Here is a 21,412-nt window from a genome sequence, read left to right on the forward strand (position 1 = left end):
GGTGAAATGCAATCCATAACCATTCCCAGTAAAGACTCAGCAAGTCCTGGCCCATGCCCACTTTTCTTTTCATTTAATCCAAGGGTGGGAAGTGAATCCCATTACGCTAATTGATTTCATTTACAAATACGGATGTATAGGAGTGTGTTACCCTGAGCGCCGTCATACTTCGGACGTGACCGTAAAACGACGTAAGCTGACTTTGCAGTGTCACATGAAACCCCGAGCTGTGTGTGTTTCTGTACACATCACTCCAGGAGCATTACAGTTCAGAACGCGTGTCATTTCTTAGACTAAAGCCTTGATGGTTTTTTTTTTTTTTTAAACGTTTTCCAATCTGACAGTTCAGGTGCATTGGCCCAAGTCTCTGTGGCAGGGCCGGGACTCCCGGTACCCCGCGATTCTGAGCGAGCGGTGCCACACAGCCCAGCTTCTCCAACCTCGCGGGGCTACCCGCCGGAAATCCGCCGTTGTCCCGCGCGGCCAGCCAACCCGCGGTGCGCTGCGAGGTCACATGACGGGGGTAGGGGAAGATGGCGGCCGGCAGGGGCGGATCCTGTCTGCGCCTGCGCGAGACGGGAGGGTGTCCTTTCCTCCTCGCTATTTCCGTTTCCGCTCTCCCTGTGGTTCTGTTCCGCTGGCGCTGGGAGTCTCCTGCCGGTTTTTACTGCGGAAACTACAACCTGCGTTTTACCCGTAGAAATTTTCCTCTCTAGGCTTCGTATCATTGTTTTGGTTCTTATTCTTGTATTACCTTTGTTTTAACCTAAGGTTTGTTTATCTTTCCCAGAAAGTGTGGTATTTTTTTTACAACCTCTTTTTATAGTTTCATAAACATTGCACGAATCATTTTATATTCTTCCTTTTCTGTATTAATAACTTCAATGTCTTTTTTTGCATTCGTCCGAAAATGTGAAATTTTTTCAATTTGCTGAACTGATTATCATTTTCTAAAACAATTGGTTACTACTTTAATCATTTCTGTATTGGCCTTAAGATTCTCTCTCACTTTTCCACCAACATACCTTTAATCTGACAGGTCTTGTAGGGGCTTCGAGGTCAAATTTTCCCCAAAGTTTCTATTTTCATTATAAAATACCGTGTTTTAAGAAAAAATGCACAAGGTTGAAAGAATTTTCTCTGCTGCGTTTTAAAACAGTGGCTAGGTCATACTTTTCTGTGTATACTGACTTCCCTTATTCCATCAGCCTATCTATCACTTTACAACTGTTGAGGTAATCACAAAATTATTTTAATAATCAGATTATTAAATGTGTGCCTTCCACTGAAAAACCAAAGTCTACCTAAGGCTTAGTTTTCCCTAGAACGCTGGGAGAATACAAGATCTGGTTCCCAGTGCCACAGTGGTGATCACACAGGAATAAACGGGACACAGCCAAACAAGAGCAAGAAAGACATCTGCCAGTATATCTTTCCTGTAAGATGGACACCTAGTCCCAGGTCACACACAAGATTAGAGCGTCAACTAGGTAAACGAAGTATCCCGTTAAAGGTACACTGTAAACACCTATGTCCAGCTCGCCTTCATTTCCCATTATTGGAGAGCTGCTAGCCGATCTGTTACTAGGACTCAGATATAGTTGGGAGCTCTCAGAACAGGTCAGGATTGACCTATGATAGTAGGAGTCTGGATGAGGGCCATCCACTGGAAGTTAGTGAATCAAAGACTTAAGATTGATCTAAATGGAAGTATATCTCTGTCAAACTGTTAATACACATAATTGCCTTATTTTATACTTACTGAAAAAAATCCTTCTAAAATTATAAAGGCATAAAATTTACTTGTATGAAAATGAAGGCAATAATGAAAGCACCTCATAAATGAATTTGCAGATACCTTGAAATTCTAATTCTGATTTTTCCAAATTAGATTTTCATTCAGAGTCATGGATGGCTTCACAACACCCTCTGTGGCATGAACAGAGATGGTAATGAAGCATTTCTTGGAAAACATTTCTCCACCTTTCTTGCTGACACCATTCTGCATGTTTTGATGTAGATGATGTTGCCAGAAGGAAACAGCAGAAGGTTTCAAAACAAGTTCATCCATGTGCAAACAATGAAACCCATGTCATGGCTGCCAACAGGCTAAGTGATTGTAGTAATACTTGACAAAATAATTTTTAAAACTTACTCAAATATGGTAATAATGATAGGAAATTATCAACTGAACCCTATTAGTGGAGCTGAATCTTTGAAACAAGAACATCTTCCTTCATCCAGGGAGCAAAACTGTCTAGAAAAAAAGTACAGATGAGATAGAAGCAGCCTGGTCCATGAGTTGATCTTCAGGGGGAATTGAGAATAGGGAGGCTGGAGAAGAGGCTGAGGGGGAAGTCAGGGCTCACCCCTGTCCTAAGAGCAAAAAGGGGCAAAAAAAAAACATGCTCAGCCAGGTGTGGTGGCTCAGGCTCAAGCGTGTAATCCCAGCACTTTGGGAGACCAAAGCGGGCAGATCACCTGAGGTCGGGAGTTCAAGACCAGCCTGACCAACATGGAGAAACCCCTATCTCTGCTAAAAATACAAAATTAGCAAGGCGTGGTGGCACATGCCTGTAATCCCAGCTACTCGGGAGTCTGAGGCAGGAGAATTCTTGAACCTGGGAGTTGGGGGTTGTGGTGAGCCGAGATCACAACATTGCACTACAGCGTGGACAACAAGAGTGAAACGCCATCTAGGGGAAAAAAAAACAAAAAACCATGTTTATCTTCAGATTCACACACACTTCACTTTGGAAGAAAATTTAAGTTTATTAGGAAACTATATCGATGAAGAGTTTTAATTTTTGTTTTGTGTTTTTGAGACAGGGTCTTATTTTGTTGCCCAGGCTGGAGTGCAGTGGCATGTACACAGCTCACCGCAGCCTCTACCTCCCGGGCCCAAGCAGTTATCCTGCCACAGCCTTGCATGTAGCTGGGACCGCAGGCGTATGCTACCAAGCCCTGCTTATTTTTTTATTTTTTGTAAAGACAGGTCTCACTTTGTTGCCCAGGCTAGTTAGAGATTCATTAAATCATTTGTGAAATTCAAAATATTCTTTGTTGGGTTTTGCCCAGTACATGTTTGGGGCTTGCAGATGAACAACAGAGACAAAATAATGTGTGATACTTTAGTCCAGTAATGATTCAAAGACAGTAACCAAAATCTCGACTGTAGGAGGTAGGGCAGCTCTTCGGAGCTCAGAGCATAGACATCAGACCTGAAATGGAATAGACAAGGAAGGCCTCTAGGAGGAGGAACATTGGAGGAGATTTTGGAGAGTGCAGAGCAGTGAATCTGGCAAACAGGAGGAGAAACAGAAGAGGAAAAAAATGTGTCCGTGGCACAGGCCAGAGCATGAGAAAGGGACAGTGGATTGGAAGGACCACTGGGATTAGCGTATGTAAGGAGGGCAGGAGCAGAAAGGGCAGACCATGGAGGGGCTGTGTAGGAGAGAGTAGGCAGGTCAGGAAGTAACACAGGGCTAGCTCACTAAGGAATGCATTGGTTATGCTGGTAGTTAAAATATCTGAGTCTTGTCTTTCACAACAGTACCTCTAGGTCAGGAAGAGTGAGGATAGCCTCTGTCCCTGGGGAAGTCCCTGTGCATTATGAGACATTGGTTCTAGGAAGGAGGGAGGGTGAAGAGGAACAGAGAGGACCCTCCGGATCCAGTACAGGCTGACTAAGGGAACTTGGATGCTCCTATTCATGTCCCTTTCTCCATCACTCAGACCAACTCCATCCCTCCCTGAAGGCAGGTTCCTTTCCCCTCAGTTATTTCTTGTGTCTCAGACAATGATACATATTGTGACTTTATCACATATGACTTTTACATTATGCCACAGCTGTAGTTACTTACATACATTACTTAATGGTGGAGTATTCATAGTTAAAATGTTAGCTTAGTAAACAAATAAAATCACACTTTAGTTTGCCTTCTTTGGTCATTTATGAAAGTTAGTGTCTCCTTATTTTATGGGTGTCATTACTGCATGTTCTTAAGCAAGGTATACTGCTTAGGGTGTTGTTTCCCTGTTAATGTTGGATACTTCAGTGTTCAGCAAACTATAAACCAATCAACATGCATTTGAAAAATCCAGTTGTTTTATGTTTTATTTCTTTGTTTCCGTCTTTACAATAGTATATCTTGTCTTCTGCTTACTTTAAATTTAATTTGCTCTTCTTTTTCTAGGTTCCTAAGATTGAAACTTAGGTGATTATTGGGCACCATCATAGGGTCTACCTGCCATGTCAGGTCTTCTTCATTCTGCAGAAGTTTCTTAGTCTCCACTTATATTTCATGACTTTGACCCTTGTGAAAATACCAGTCAGATATCTTGTGGATTGTCCCACAATATGTATTTATCTGATGGTTTCTCATAATTAGACTAGAAACAGTGAGTAAAGTAAACGTGTTTTTCCAAGTTAGAAAACAAGAAAAACTGAATAATATATTAGCTAGAAATATTAACATAGGATTGGATGCAGTGGTTTATGATTATAACCCCAACACTTTGGGAGTGGAGGTGAGCGGATTAATTGAATCCAACAATTCAAGACCAACCTGGGAAACATGGCAAAACCCTGTTTCTACAAAAAAATGCAAAAAATTAGCCAGAAATTGTAGCACATGTTTGCAGTCTCAGCTACTTGGGAGGCTGAGATGGGAGGATTGTCTGAGCTTGGGAGGTCCAGGCTGCACTGAGCTGTGATTGTGCCACTGCACACCAACCTGGGCAACAGAGCAAGACCATATCTAAAAAAAAAAAGAGAGAGAGAGAGAAGAAAAAATAAAACAGAAAAATAATTTTAAAAAATAGGGAATTCCCAATGATATTACCTTCAGCCAGTAAAAAAGAATATTTTTTCAGGGGGCATCAACAGTGATATTGCTAACAATATTGCTAATGTTCTGTTAAGCTTGATAGTACTTTTAGAAAACTCGTTTTGTTTAGAATCGCATAAGACTTACAGAACAATTAGTAATAGAATTTACATATACCTCACACAGTTTTTCTTACTGCTGTTATTAACATTAGTGTACTACATTTGTTACAGTTAAGAACCAGTGTTAAACATTATCATTCGTTAATATCCACTCTTTATTCATCTTTCCTTAGGTTTCACTTAATGTCCATTTTTGATTCTGGAATCCTATCCAGGATGACACGTAACATTTAGATGTCATTTCTCTTTAGGCTTCATAAGCTGGGACACTTTCTTTAGTTTTCCTGGTTTTTCATGGCATTGTCTTACTTCATTGGGAATTTCTCTGTTTTTCTCCTGGTTAGATTAGAGTCATGGGTTTTCAAAAGGAAGACTACACAGGTAAATTGCCATTCTTATCACATCATACCAATTTTACATACTAATAGCTTGCCATATCATGTTGACCTTAATTTGATTACCTGTATGAATTACGTCTTATCAGATTCTTTTACTGTTAAATTGCTATTTGTTACATTTTGTGTGTTGTACTTTTGAAAAGAAGTCACTAGGCTTAGCACATAAGAAGTGGGAAGTCATGTTCCACCTTCTTACGGGAAGAGTATCTGCAAAAATAATTTGGAATCCTGAAACATGTAATGTGTCAGTTTTCCTCCATTTGTTTTATGTATTTTTTCACTCATTTATTTATATCACTGTGCAAACATGGATATTTATTTTACATTTACATTTCGCTAGTTTATTTTGTTGTTCAAATTTTTCTACTCTTGGCCATTGGAAAGTCTTTTAATTGGCTCGTATATTATTTTGATGTACGCAATCCTAGTATAATGGTATGAATCCATTTATGAGGCTAAAGCTCTCAAGGCCTAATTATCTTTTAATAGCCCCGCCTCTTGATACTGCTACAGTTGCAATTAGTTCCTGCATCATTTTTCTAGGGGACAAAAATTCAAACCATAGGAAGAACATAACAAAAACCGTTTTTAAAAACAAGAATGCATTTATTTCTGCAAAGATTGCCCTTAAAAGGCCACCTTTATATGTGATCATGTAGATCACCATCTACATGATAAAAAAGACAAATGGAGAATGAATTGGATAGAGAACTGTTGTGAATTGAAGTATTAGGTTTGGAATACAGCTTATTGGGTTCATTGCTCATATTTCTTAGATTAGAATAGATACTCTCAATGTACAACTTTATCTATCTCTGAAGAAGGCTACCAATGAAGAAGTGGCAAAGTGACTGTTTGCCATTTGTATCTTCCTTCTCAATAGATTTATTGAAACAGCATATATATCACCTCTCCACATTTGTTGTATTTTTGTTATTTCTAGTTCATTCTTGAGGTTTCTCTTTAACCTAGTGACTATTAATTCTACCCCTATTGGCAGATAGCATGGCTCACACCTGAAATCCCAACACTTTGGGAGGCTGAGATGGGTGGACCACTTGAGCTCAGGAGTTCAAGACCTTTGGGCAACATGGTGAAACCTCATCTCTACTAAAAATACAAATTTAGCTGGGCATGGTGGTGGGCACCTGTAGTCCCAGCTACTCGGGAGGCTGAGGCAAGAGAAGCACTTGAACCTGGCGCCATCTCGGCTCACTGCAACCTTTGCTTCCCAGGTTCAAGTGCTTCTCTTGCCTCAGCCTGGGTGACAGGGTGAGATTCTTTCTATTAAAAAAAAAAGAAGAAGAAGAAGAAGAATCCAGCGCTGCTCAAATGGCCTTAGAGGATGGTCATGATGTTTACATTATGCCTTTCAGGGTATACCTTTTTATCTTGTGTTACATCTTAATACATAATTATCTGACCTGAGACCAGATGTCCCTCTCACAGAAAACTTGTTTATACTGGCAGACCACCTTCTCGGTCTTGTCAGACTGTGTCCAGTTTATTCCTGCCAAGATAGCCAATCTCTAGGAGACTCCTGAATGAGAAAGAAGTCAGATCAAGTGTGATATGGAGAAAATAGCTCCACAAAACACTTGAAATAACAGAACCAGTGTATTACTTACAGAGCCCAGTTAAAGAGGGCAGCACGCCTCTGTGGGCCAATGGGAAGAGGCTGCCATCCTAGATGTATACCCGCAACTTGCGGTAGGGAGCAAAGGGAGAAAGAGTATGAGGGACCAGGGGATTGAAGCCCTTATTGGGGTCCATCATGTTACACAAGCAGTTTTCTCACATGGGATTCTAACTGGTAGGTTTTGAGCAAGGAATCTCAAGTCCCATAGAATCACATGGTGACAGCGACCTGGCCACTGTGGCATATCAGTGCCATCCACAGGGGTTTTGGAGTCATTGTGGCACCTCTAGAGTTATATTTGACCATTCTATAGGGAGGTGGTCACGAAGAGGCAGCTGTATAAATATTTAGATGAATCACATTGAGGAACTGGGAGGAGGCAAAGAACTGGAAATAGAGTCAAGGGTGACTGTATCCTGCTTCTGATATAAGCCAAGTTACGCCTGATTCTAGCTGCATGCCCAGAGAACATAAAATTATAGAAATTCAGAACAATATATAAAATAGTAAATCCAAGACCAGGCGCGGTGGCTCAAGCCTGTAATCCCAGCACTTTGGGAGGCTGAGGCGGGTGGATCACAAGGTCGAGAGATCGAGACCAACCTGGTCAACATGGTGAAACCCCGTCTCTACTAAAAATACAAAAAATTAGCTGGGCATGGTGGCGCGTGCATGTAATCCCAGCTACTCAGGAGGCTGAGGCAGGAGAATTGCCTGAACCCAGGAGGCGGAGGTTGTGGTGAGTTGAGATCGTGCCATTGCACTCCAGCCTGGGTAACAAGAGCGAAACTCCGTCTCAAAAAAAAAAAAAAAATAGTAAATCCAGTGGTTCACTAATATCTCTAACAGCTATGTAGAAGGTAAATGGTCTTGGTCAATTTATATGAAAATACATTTCAGTGCATTTCTTTAACAAAATGCCATAATACAGCAGATAAGCAATGACAATATTACAGTGAGAAATAGAGAGAAAAACAGTGTATTGCTTTGATACTAAAGAGTACATTTTCACATATTTCAAATAAGGATATACCTTAAAATGGATTAAGCTTAATAAAACATTATTGACCAGAGAACAGTCATAGCATGGCTGTTATCATGTACACATGCATAAATTTGGTGTAAAAGCTTTCCATTGACCCCTGCTGGTGATACCATCAAAACTTGCAGAGGGAGTGACAGGGGGTGGGATAAATAATCTCACGGAGAGTGGCATAGAAATTTGACAAGAAATGAGGCATCAACAAAGCTTATGATTAGTACAGATGATTGAAATGCAGGGTAAATCATGGATAAGGTGAAGGGAAATGTGACTCAGAATCAATTGATCCGAATTGAAGAAGGTTCAGGAATACCTTTGTGAGTGTATTTTGCTTATATTTTTCATCTCATTTCATCATAGAAGAGACAAATATCCATATTTATGTAAGTTATTTTTAATAGTTAAGAGGCAAAAATAGTAAGCAAGTACTCATGTCAGTTTATCAATGGTTTTATTCTCCATTGTGACATGTAATGATGCAACTTACAATTGATGTAAATAATATATTTTGCAATTACTATTTATGTCAGTATCGGCAAATAATACATTCTTTGATATAGACTTGATATTAATCTACAGGTTTTATGCATTATTAGTTTATTTAATCCTCAGAGCATCTCAAGAGATCAGCACTAGTTTTACCCCCATGTTCCCCTTCTGAATTTGATCTAAAGCCCTACAAGAAAGGAATGGATGAAACTTGAGTTTGACTGGGTCTATTTTCAAAGTCTTTACTTAAATCAAGTGTGTTAGAATATCTTTTTTTGTATGGAAAATACGTTCTAGGACCAGTTTAAGAAATGTGCTCTAGGGCCTGGCACGGTGGCTCACGCTGTAATCTCAGCACTTTGGAAGGCTGAGGTGGGCAGATCACCTGAGGTCAGGAGTTCAAGACCAGCCAGTACAGCATGGCAAAATCCCATCTCTACTAAAAATATAAAAAATTAGCCACGGTGCTGGCGGTTGCCTGTAATCCCAGCTACTCAGGGGGCTGAAGCAGAGTAATTGCTTGAACCCAGAGGGAGAGGTTTCAGTGAGCCAAAATTGCACCACTGTACTCCAGCCTGGGCAACAGAGCACGATTATCTCCAAAAAAAGAAAAAAGAAATGTTACTCTACTCCATGAAGTTGTGTTCCCAAATTAGATGTAAATCTTGTGGCCGGGCACGGTGGCTCAAGCCTGTAATCCCAGCACTTTGGGAGGCGGAGGCGGGTGGATCACGAGGTCGAGAGATCGAGACCATCCTGGTCAACATGGTGAAACCCCGTCTCTACTAAAAATACAAAAAATTAGCTGGGCATGGTGGCGTGTGCCTGTAATCCCAGCTACTCAGGAGGCTGAGGCAGGAGAATTGCCTGAACCCAGGAGGCGGAGGTTGCGGTGAGCCGAGATCGCGCCATTGCACTCCAGCCTGAGTAACAAGAGCGAAACTCCGTCTCAAAAAAAAAAAAAAAAAAATCTTGTGTTAAATTGATTTAATATTTAGGTCTAAGATCCACCTGAGAACAACAATTTCATGTGTAATGTGAGGTTATAGATCAGATTTTATTTTTCCCTGTGAATATATTGCTTGGAATATTTATTGAAAAACTGGTATTTCCCCAATTAATCTCATAAATTATTTGTGTATATATGCATGTGTCAGATTTGATCTCTCCCTTTTTTCCCATTGGTTTATTTCTCTCTCTCTCTCTTTTTTTTTTTTTTTTTTTTTTTTTGCTCTTGTTACCCAGGCTGGAGTGCAATGGCGCGATCTCGGCTCACCACAACCTCCGCCTCCTGGGTTCACGCAATTCTCCTGCCTCAGCCTCCTGAGTAGCTGGGATTACAGGCACGCGCCACCATGCCCAGCTAATTTTTTGTATTTTTAGTAGAGACGGGGTTTCACCATGTGGACCAGGATGGTCTCGATCTCTTGACCTCGTGATCCACCCGCCTCGGCCTCCCAAAGAGCTGGGATTACAGGCTTGAGCCACCGCACCCGGCCGGTTTATTTCTCTTTGTGAAAATATCACGTTAGTTTAGTAAGAAACTTCATTTAACATAAGAATTTTCTCTCTAGGGCCTTCTCTTAACCCAGTGTGCTACTATATAAGGAAGAAAAAGCAAAAACCTGTATGCCTTGTACCTACACCGGTATTCTCAGTTGTGCCTTGAATAAAGAGGAGAATTTAGAATTCAGTATTACTGTTGATACTTAAGTCTTCAATGCCCTTGTGAATCTTAGGCAACCCCGCAACATAATTCCCTGCTTTATTTGTTGAGTACATTCTCAGTAGATTTTATGAGATGTCAACACCCCTCATTAGGATTCCCTCGTCCTGAAGCCTTTTGCGATTTTCTACCCACCCAGCAACCACCAGAGGTAGCAGAAACCCCTGCAGACATCCCTCTTGCGCAAGCGCAGTTGCCCCAGGAATGCGGTCCTCCTGCTGCAGACCACGCCCACCGAGGGCGGGGCTGCCACCACTGCAGCTGAGCTCAGAGCCTTCTGTGGGGTCTGCAGTGGCAAGGCCAGCTGCTCCCTGGCTTCCCCCTGGAGCTGTATGAGGAATGCGGTTCTTTTGCATAAGAAAGGCTTTTCTCTGCAGTCATTCTGCTTGCTGACCAAGAACCATTAACAGCTTCAGGCTTTCCTGGTAATATTCATTCTTGCTTTTGTGTTTTTAAGGTCCATATCACCTTTCACACTTGTATGCAGTTTTCTTTTTTATAATTTCACATACGCATCATCTAAAACCAGATTCTGTATTAACGCCTTTCGTTTTTGTATTTAAAAATACATTCATAATCATTTCTTCAAAATATTTTTTCAGTTATTTTCATCTTTTCCATCATCATTCTTTACTTGTGGAATGGAAATGTTACTTTTATGAGGAAAAGCAGATGTTACACGCTTTTTAGTGGTTGTCGAGAAATTTCCTCTGAAACATCTCTGGTTGAAAAGGAGAGGAACAAGATTTTCTGTGAGGCACAGGTCAAATATGGCCAGAATTGCATGCTTTAATAAAGGCTGGGATTATTTTCATTATATGGGTTAGCTTGTTCTAATCATAAAAGATGGAAAAAGAATTAATTTGTGTAGGCAGAACATTGCGAGGCCCATTGTAAGTGTAGAGGCGGTCACCCCGCACTGCGCAAACAGGAATGTCGTCCTGTTGTTTGCTTTTCTCCTTACCCCCAAACTGTAGCTATTGGCGAGAGTCTTTGATTTTTTTTCCCAACTTGATTTTCTAATTTTACCCAGATAACCAATAACATAGATATGTATGGTTTTCTTACTCTTTGATGAGTGATTACTATTTCGTTTTATTTTTGCTGTTGTTTTCTTTAGTTTTCATTGAACTAAGAATGTCATTCAGAAAATGTTGTCATCCATATCCCGTAGCATATAGTTGTATAATATGGTCTTGTAATAAGGAAATTGCACTCCTTACTGATTTTCTATTATTAATTAGCATGTTTTAAGTTTTCATGCTTGTATTTGGGGATTTTCTTTTCTGTTTTTTTACTCTGTCAATAATTTAACACCTTTGTATTGGTTATCTTCTGCATTGATGTCCATTGTTTAGGTTGAACCTTTGACACTCCTCTGAAGTAGTTTGTATGTGAATCTGTAGCCACCCGAGGGATTCACCTTGCTGGCTACCTAGACAGAGCCGATTTATCAAGTCAGGGGAACTGTAATAGAGAAACAACAATTCAGGCAGATCTGGCTGTGCAGGAAACCATATTATTACACAAATCAGTCTTCCTGGAGCGGATCTGGAGTTTCTAAGAATAATTTGGTGGGTATTGGGTCAGAAAATAGGGAGTGCTGGTTGGTCAGGTGAGAGATGAAATCATAGGGAGCGGAAGCTGCCCTCTTGCGCTGAGTCACTTCCTTGGTTGGAGTCATAAGATTAGATGAGCTAATTTATCAATATGGGTGGTGTCAGCTGATTCACTGACTGCAACATCTGCAATATATCTCAAGCACTGACTCATCTTAGGTTTCACAATAGTGATGCCATCCCCAGGCACATTTGAGGAGGTTTAGAATCCTGCAGTCTCCAGCAGCATGAATCCTAAACCATAATTTCTAATATTGTAGCTGATATGCAAGTACTACAAAGGCAAGATGGAGGGGTTTTGTTTTGGGACATGGCTGTTACTGTCTTTGTTTTGGAAAAGGGCTATTGCTGTCTTTGTTTAAAAGCTGAACTATAAACTGAATACCTCATGAAGTAAATGGAGACTGACCAACAGCAGCTTGGAGGTTAGAAGCAAGATGGAGTCGGTTAGGTCAGATCTCTTTCAATGTAATAATTTTCTCACTTATGATTTTTTACAAAGCTGGTTTCAAATCAATGGCTTAATATCCTGGGTGGTGAAAATGGGATTCCTCAACCTAAGTTGAACATGGATTTCCTCCTGAAGAAACAATTTAGGGCTTCAGAAAGTAGGCCAGAATTGATTTAGGGCCTGTCCTGTAAATTGTACAAATCCAAGAATATTGTATTGAGAGTGTCGTACTGGACCGAGCGAAGAAAGTCAACACCAAGACAAAAGTATGTCAAATTGCAGGGTCATTTATTATGCCGTTGACCACGGAGGACTTGCATCTCTCCAACCCATGGCCCTGAGTTCCGGGAGAGCGTGGTTCTTAAGCTGAAAAACCACATCCTGGTTTCAGGGTGAGGGGATGCAGGGCAAGCAACTTTTCAGCACTTATTGGTAAGCAAAAGCAAGCACTTTTCATAGAAGCCAAGGTCAGCAGTTATTGCAAAGAGAATGGGGAAGCCAAGCCATTACGGCTTATTTTAAGAACAGCTTTGTCTTTTGTAAAATGGCATTTCTCAGGTTTTAACATTTAGGCTAGCCATGTTACAAGAGGAACACATTCTCTAGTGAATGAAGCATTCCTACAGGGTGAGCCTCTGAGACTCACTAGCAGATTTCACACAAGTAACGACATTCTCAATGAAATGGACTAAAAGCAATTCTGGAGGCATTTGCTAAAGATGTATAAGATGTGAGAAACCAACAGACTAACATCATTGATACTTTATGGATATTTATATGCCAAATTAATAGCTGTGTTACAGAAAAGGGGTCCCTATCCAGACCCCAAGAGAGGGTTCTCGATATTCAGGGTACGTTTGCAGAGTAAAGTGAAAGCAAGATTGTTAAGAAAGTAAAGGAAGAAAAGAATGGCTACTCCATAGACAGAGCGGTCCTGAAGGCTGCCTGATGCCCACTTTTATGCTCGTTTATTGATTATATGCTAAACAAAGAGTGGATTATCCACGCCTCCCCTTTTTAGACCACATAGGGTAACTTCCTGACATTTCCATGGCATTTGTAAACTGTCATGGTGCCGCTGGGAGTGTAGCATTGAGGACAACCGGAGGTCACTCTCGCCACTGTCATGGTGGTTTTGGTGGGTTTTAGCTGGTCTCTTTACTGCAACCTGTTTTAACAGCAAGATCGTTATAACCTGTATCTAGTGCGGATCTTCTGTCTCATCATGTGACTCAAAATGCCTTAACTGTCTGGGAATGCAGCCCAGCAGGCGTCATCCTCATTTTACCCAGCCCCATTTCAGATGGAGTTGCTCTGGTTCATATGCCTCTGACAGATAGACATTTGTTTGCCATGTAATGCTGCAGTCAGGGCCTCTGGATTTCAGTCCTCCATACAAAGAATGTTAAGGACAAACCTTAATAAAAATAATAATAATAAAGTCCGGGCACAGTGGCTCAAGCCTGTAATCCCAACACTTCAGGAGGCCGAGGTGAGTGGATCATGAGGTCAAGAGATCGAGACCATCCTGGTCAACATGGTGAAACCCTGTCTCTACTAAAAATACAAAAAATTAGCTGGACATGGTGGCACATGCCTGTAATCCCAGCTACTCAGGAGGCTGAGGCAGGAGAATTGCCTGAACCCAGGAGGCAGAGGTTGCGATGAGCCGAGTTCCTGCCACTGCACTCCAGCCTGGGTAACAAGAGCAAAACTCCATCTCAAAATAATAATAATAATAATAATAATAATAATAATAAAGGAATAAACAAATTATTAAAATTTACTCTTCATTTTCATTCTTTTATAGTAGTATGATCTGACACCATTAACTTTAATTTCCTTGTATATGGAGAGCAACTCGATGAAAACATATTTATATAGTGAAGAAAAGAGACAAGGTTCCCAAATTTGAAGGAAACTGGAGGTTTTGTGGGGAACTAAGAGAGGAGATAAGGCTTACTCATTTCTACTTATTTTTATTTTGTTTTGTTTTATTTTATTTTATTTTATTTTGAGATGGAGTTTTGTTCTTGTTACCCAGGCGGGAGTGCAATGGCGCGATCTCGGCTCACCGCAACCTCTACCTCCTGGGTTCAGGCAATTCTCCTGCCACAGCTTCCTGAGTAGCTGGGATTACAGGCACGAGCGACCATGCCAAGCTAATTTTTTGAATTTTTAGTAGAGATGGGGTTTCACCATATTGACCAGGATGGTCTCGATCTCTCGACCTCGTGATCCGCCCGCCTTGGCCTCCCAAAGTGCTGGGATTACAGGCTTCATCCACAACGCCTGGCTTCTACTTATATTTAATGAGAATTGTGTCATTCATTTCTAAATAGAAAGCTCCGTTTAAATTACAGAAGCTCTTTGATTCATGATGAGGTTACTTCCAGATAAACCCATCATAAGTTGAAAATATCATAAGTAAAAAATGCATTGAATACACCTAACTGACTTAAAATCATAGCATAGCCTATCCTCCTTAAATGTGCTCGAAACACTGGTATTAGCCTAAAGTTTTGGAAATCATCCACACAAAGCCGATTTTATCATAAAATGTGGAATATCTCATGTAATTCATTGCCTACTGTACTGAAATGGAAAAACAGAAAGATTGGATGCTCCAAGTATACTGTCCATTAATGTATATTGCTTCTGTTTAACTTAAAAATTTCAAGTTGAAGGCCGGGCGCGGTGGCTCAAGCCTGTAATCCCAGCACTTTGGGAGGCCGAGACGGGTGGATCACGAGGTTGAGAGATCGAGACCATCCTGGTCAACAAGGTGAAACCCCGTCTCTACTAAAAATACAAAAAATTAGCTGGGCATGGTGGCGTGTGCCTGTAATCCCAGCTACTCAGGAGGCTGAGGCAGGAGAATTGCCTGAACCCAGGAGGTGGAGGTTGCGGTGAGCCGAGATCGCGCCATTGCACTCCAGCCTGGGTAACAAGAGCGAAACTCCGTCTCAAAAAAAAAAAAAAAAAAAAAAAAAAATTTCAAGTTGAATCATAGGAAGTCAGGAAGCCCATATGTTATAAAATGTAGTAAGTTTACCAGGCACAGATAACAACAAATCATAGGAAATGCAGGTTTGGGTCGAGGTGGGGTAGTTCAACCCATTATACCCATTTCCTTCATCTCTGCTGGGCTGCCCTTCATCCTTGGGCTTATTGCAGGGTGGCTGTGCACTGCAAAGGCATGAGAATCACTTGCACCTGGGAGGTGGAGGTTTCAATGAGCTGAGTTGTGCCACTGTGCTATAGACGGGGCAATAGAGTGAGACCTTATCTCAAAAACATAAATAAATAAAAGGATAATATCTCTGTCGAAGTACAGTGATGCATGGCTTAATTTGGGCAATACCTTCAAAGAAACGCATTGTTTGGTGATTTCATCGGCATGCAAACATAGACAGCATTACACAAACCTGGAGGTCATGGCCTACTACACTTCCAGGCTGTATGGTATTTTGTCTCTTTTTTTTTTTTTTTTCACCTCTTTTGAGACAGAGTCTCGCTCTATTGCCAGGCTGGAGTGCAATGGTACGATCCCGGCTCACTCCAACTTCCATTTTCCGGTTTCCAGCAATTCTCCTGCCTCAGCCTCCCAAGTAGCTGGGACTACAAGCCTGCACCACCACGTCCCACTCGTTTTTTTGTATTTTTTTTTTTTTTTTTGAGACCGAGTTTCACTCTTGTTACGCAGGCTGGAGTGCAATGGCGCGATCTCAGCTCACCGCAACCTCCGCATCCTGCGTTCAGGCAATTCTCCTGCCTCAGCCTCCTGAGTAGCTGGGATTACAGGCACGCACCACCATACCCAGCTAATGTTTTCTATTTTTAGTAGAGACCGGGTTTCGCCATGTTGACCAGGACGGTCTCGAAGTCTCGACCTCGTGATCCACTCACCTTGGCCTCACAAAGTGTTGGGATTACAGGCTTGAGCCACCGTGCCCGGCCAAGTTTTTCTAGTTTTACTAGAGACAGGGTTTCACCGTATTGGCCAGGGTGGTCTCAATCTCTTGACCTCATGCTCTGCCCACCTTGTTCTCCCAAAGTGCCAGGATTACAGGCGTGAACCACCGCACCGGGCCAGTATTTTCTATTGCTCCTAAGCTATAAGCCTATACAGCATATGTATATCCTGTATACTCAAGGCAATTATAACACAATGATAAGTAGGTGTCTCAGGCCTGTAATCCCAACACTTTGGAGGGCCGTGGTGGGAAGATCACCTGAGGATCAGGAGATTGAGACTAGCGTCACCAACATGGAGAAACCCCCTCTCTACTAACAAAACAAAATTAGCCGGGCTTGGTGGCACATACTTGTAATCTTAGCTACTTGGGAGGCTGAGGCTGGAGAGTCACTTGAACACGGGAGGCAGAGGTTGCAGTGAGTCTGTTGCACAGGACCGAGCATAGAAAGTCAACACCAAGACAAAAGTATGTCAAATTGCAGGGTCATTTAGCCAGTGACCACAGAGGACTCGAGTCTCTCCAACCCATGGCCCTGAATTTAGGGGGAGCGGGTTTCTTAAGCTGAAAAACCACATCCTGGTTTTAGGGTGAGGGGATGCAGGGCAAGCAACTTTTCAGCACTTATTGATAAGTAAAAGCAAGCACTTTTCATAGAAGCCAAGGTCAGCAGTTATTGCAAGGAGAATAGGGAAGCCAAGCCATTACAGCTTATTTTAAGAACAGCTTTGTCTTTTATAAAATGGCATTTCTCAGGTTCTAACTTTTAGGCTAGGCATGTTACAAGAGGAACACATTCTCTAGTGAATGAAGCATTCCTACAGGGTGAGCCTCTGAGACTCACTAGCAGATTTAATACAAGTAATGAAATTCTCAATCAAATGGACTAAAAGCAATTCTGGAGGCATTTGCTAAAGTTGTATAAGATGTGAAAAACCAACAGACTAACATCATTGATACTTTATGGATATTTATATGCCAAATTAATAGCTGTGTTACAGAAAAGGGGTCCCTATCCAGACCCCAAGAGAGGGTTCTTGATATTCAGGGTGAGTTTGCAGAGTAAAGTGAAAGCAAGATTATTAAGAAAGTAAAGGAAGAAAAGAATGGCTACTCCATAGACAGAGCAGTCCTGAAGGATGCCTGATGTCCATTTTAATGCTTGTTTATTGATTATATGCTAAACAAAGTGTGGATTATCCACGCCTCCCCTTTTTAGACCACATAGGGTAACTTCCTGACATTTCCATGGCATTTGTAAACTGTCATGGTGCCGCTGGGAGTGTAGCATTGAGGACAACCGGAGGTCACTCTCGCCACTGTCATGGTGGTTTTGGTGGGTTTTAGCTGGTCTCTTTACTGCAACCTGTTTTAACAGCAAGATCGTTATAACCTGTATCTAGTGCGGATCTTCTGTCTCATCATGTGATTCAAAATGCCTTAACTGTCTGGGAATGCAGCCCAGCAGGCGTCATCCTCGTTTTACCCAGCCCCATTTCAGATGGAGTTGCTCTGGTTCATATGCCTCTGACAGATAGACGTTTGTTTGCCAGGTAATGCTGCAGTTAGGGCCTCTGGATTTCAGTCCTCCATACAAAGAATGTTAAGGACAAACCTTAATAAAAATAATAATAATAAAGGCCGGGCGCAGTGGCTCAAGCCTATAATCCCAGCACTTTGGGAGGCCGAGGCAGGTGGATCACGAGGTCAAGAGATCGAGACCATCCTGGTCAACATGGCGAAACCCCGTCTCTACGAAAAATACAAAAAATTAGCTGGACATAGTGGCGTGTGCCTGTAATCCCCGCTACTCAGGAGGCTGTGGCAGGAGAATTGCCTGAACCTAGGAGGCAGAGGTTGCGGTGAGCCAAGATCTTGCCATTGCACTCCAGCCTGGGTAACAAGAGCGAAACTCCATTACAAAAATAATAATAATAATAATAATAATAATTCAGTAAACATTTTATTAAAAATTACTCTTCATTTTCATTCTTTTTTTTTTTTTTTTTTTTGAGACGGAGTTTCGCTCTTGTTACCCAGGCTGGAGTGCAATGGCGCGATCTCGGCTCAGCGCAACCTCCGCCTCCTGGGCTCAGGCAATTCTCCTGCCTCAGCCTCCTAAGTAGCTGGGATTACAGGCACGCGCCACCACGCCCAGCTAGTTTTTTGTATTTTTAGTAGAGACGGGGTTTCACCATGTTGACCAGGATGGTCACGATCTCTCAACCTCTTGATCCACCCGCCTCGGCCTCCCAAAGTGCTGGGATTACAGGCTTGAGCCACCGCGCCCGGCCCATTTTCATTCTGTTATAGTATCATGATCTGACACCATTAACTTTAATTTCCTTGTATATGGACAGCAACTCGATGAAAACGTATTTATATAGTGAAGAAAAGAGATAAGGTTCCCAAATTTGAAGGAAACTGGAGGTTTTGTGGGAAACAAAGAGAGTAGATAAGGCTTACTCATTTCTACTTATTTTTATTTTATTTTATTTTATTTTATTTTGAGACGGAGTTTCGCTCTTGTTACCCAGGCTGGAGTGCAATGGCGCGATCTCGGCGCACCGCAACCTCCACCTCCTGGGTTCAGGCAATTCTCCTGCCTCAGCCTCCTGAGTAGCTGGGATTACAGGCACGAGCCACCATGTCCACCTGATTTTTTGTATTTTTAGTAGAGACAGGGTTTCGCCATGTTGACCAGGATGGTCTCGATCTCTCGACCTTGTGATCCGCCCGCCTTGGCCTCCCAAAGTGCTGGGATTACAGGCTTCATCCACCGCGCCCAGCTTCTACTTATTTTTAATAAGAATTGTATCATTCATCTATGAATAGAAAGCTCCGTTTAAATTACAGAAGCTCTTTTATTCATGATGAGGTTACTTCCAGGTAAACCCATCATAATTTGAAAATATCATAAGTAAAAAATGCATTGAATACACCTAAATGACTTAAAATCATAGCATAGCCTATCCTCCTTAAATGTGCTCAAAACACTGGTATTAGCCTAAAGTTTTGGAAATCATCCACACAAAGCCGATTTTATCATAAAATGTGGAATATCTCATGTAATTCATTGCCTACTGTACTGAAATGGAAAAACAGAAAGATTGGATGCTCCAAGTATACTGTCCATTAATGTATATTGCTTCTGTTTAATTTAAAAATTTCAAGTTGAATCATAGGAAGTCAGGAAACCGATATTTTATAAAATGTAATAAGTTTACCAGCCACAGATAACAACAAATCATAGGAAATGCAGGTTTGGGTCGAGGCGGGGTACTTCGACTCATTATACCCATTTCCTTCATCTCTGCTGGGCTGCCCTTCATCCTTGGGGTTATTGCAGGGTGGCTGTGCACTGCAAAGGCATGAGAATCACTTGCACCTGGGAGGTGGAGGTTTCAGTGAGCTGAGTTGTGCCACTGTGCTATAGACTGGGCAACAGAGTGAGACCTTATCTCAAAAACATAAATAAATAAAAGGATAATATCTCTGTCAAAGTACAGTGATGCATGGCTTAATTATGGCAATACCGTCAAAGAAACGCATTGTTTGGTGATTTCATCGGCATGCAAACATAGAGAGCATTACACAAACCTGGAGGTCATGGCCTACTACACTTCCAGGCTATATGGTATTTTGTCTCTTTTTTGTTTTTTTTACCTCTTTTGAGACACAGTCTCGCTCTATTGACAGGCTGGAGTGCAATGGTGAGATCCCAGCTCACTCCAACTTCCATTTTCCGGTTTCAAGAAATTCTCCTGCCTCAGCCTCCCGAGTAGTTGGGACTACAAGCACGCACCACCACACCCTGCTAATTTTTTTGTTTTTTTTTTTTTTTTTGAGACGGAGTTTCGCTCTTGTTACCCAGGCTGGAGTGCAATGGCGCGATCTCGGCTCACCGCAACCTCTGCCTCCTGGGTTCAGGCAATTCTCCTGCCTCAGCCTCCTGAGTAGCTGGGAATACAGGCACGCGACACCATGCCCAGCTAATGTTTTGTATTTTTAGTAGAGACTGGGTTTCACCATGTTGACAACGACGTTCTCGATCTCTCGACATCGTGATCCACCCACCTTGGCCTCCCAAAGTGCTGGGATTACAGGCTTGAGCCACTGTGCCCGGCCAATTATTTGTATTTTTAGTAGAGACGGGGTTTCACCGTATTGGCCCGGATGGTCTCTATCTCTTGACCTCATGCTCTGCCTACCTTAGTCTCCCAAAGTGCTGTGATTACAGGTGTGAGCCACCGCACCAGGACAGTATTTTCCATTGCTCCTAAGCCATGAGCCTATACAGCATATGTATATCCTGTATACTCTAGGAAATGGTAACACAATGATAAGTAGGTGTCTCAGGCCTGTAATCCCAGCACTTTGGAGGGCCGAGGTGGGCAGATCACCTGAGGGTCAGGAGATTGAGACTAGCCCCCTCAACATGGAGTAACCCCCTCTGTACTAAAAATACAAAGTTAGCCGGGCTTGGTGGCACATACTTGTAATCTTAGCTACTTGGGAGGCTGAGGCTGGAGAGTCACTTGAACACGGGAGGCAGAGGTTGCAGTGAGTCTGTTGCACAGGACCGAGCATAGAAAGTCAACACCAAGACAAAAGTATGTCAAATTGCAGGGTCATTTATTGCCGGCGACCACGGAGGACTCGAGCCTCTCCAACCCATGGCCCTGAGTTCAGGGGGCGTGGGGTTCTTAAGCTGAAAAACCACATCCTGGTTTTAGGGTGAGGGGATGCAGGGCAAGCAACTTTTCAGCACTTACTGATAAGCAAAAGCAAGCACTTTTCATAGAAGCCAAGTCAGCAGTTATTGCAAAGAGTATGGGGAAGCCGTTACAGCTTATTTTAAGAACAGCTTTGTCTTTTATAAAATGGCATTTCACAGGTTCTAACATTTAGGCTAGCCATGTTACAAGAGGAACACATTCTCTAGTGAATGAAGCATTCCCACAGGGTGAGCCTCTGAGACTCACTAGCAGATTTAATACAAGTAATGAAATTCTCAATCAAATGGACTAAAAGCAATTCTGGAGGCATTTGCTAAAAGATCTATAAGATGTGAGAAACCAACAGACTAACATCATTGATACTTTATGGATATTTATATG

The 21,412-nt window shown here is 42.0% G+C and overlaps 1 protein-coding gene across 5 annotated transcripts in view; it reads left to right on the plus strand.

Annotated features, from left to right (window-relative positions):
* Positions 1–21,412, plus strand: part of LOC120368057 (nuclear pore-associated protein 1) — a 192,541-nt gene that overhangs the window by 116,646 nt on the left and 54,483 nt on the right. The window contains exon 3 of one of the 5 annotated variants that reach the window (XM_074398631.1): positions 5,296–9,301. The exons of the other annotated variants lie outside the window; for them this stretch is intronic. The gene's annotated coding sequence lies outside the window, so the exon portion shown is untranslated. Of the gene's footprint in view, positions 1–5,295; positions 9,302–21,412 lie in introns of those variants that run through there. 5 annotated transcript variants of the gene reach the window in all.

This window comes from Saimiri boliviensis, chromosome 5, assembly GCF_048565385.1.
Source record: "Saimiri boliviensis isolate mSaiBol1 chromosome 5, mSaiBol1.pri, whole genome shotgun sequence".
Taxonomy (NCBI): domain Eukaryota; kingdom Metazoa; phylum Chordata; class Mammalia; order Primates; family Cebidae; genus Saimiri; species Saimiri boliviensis.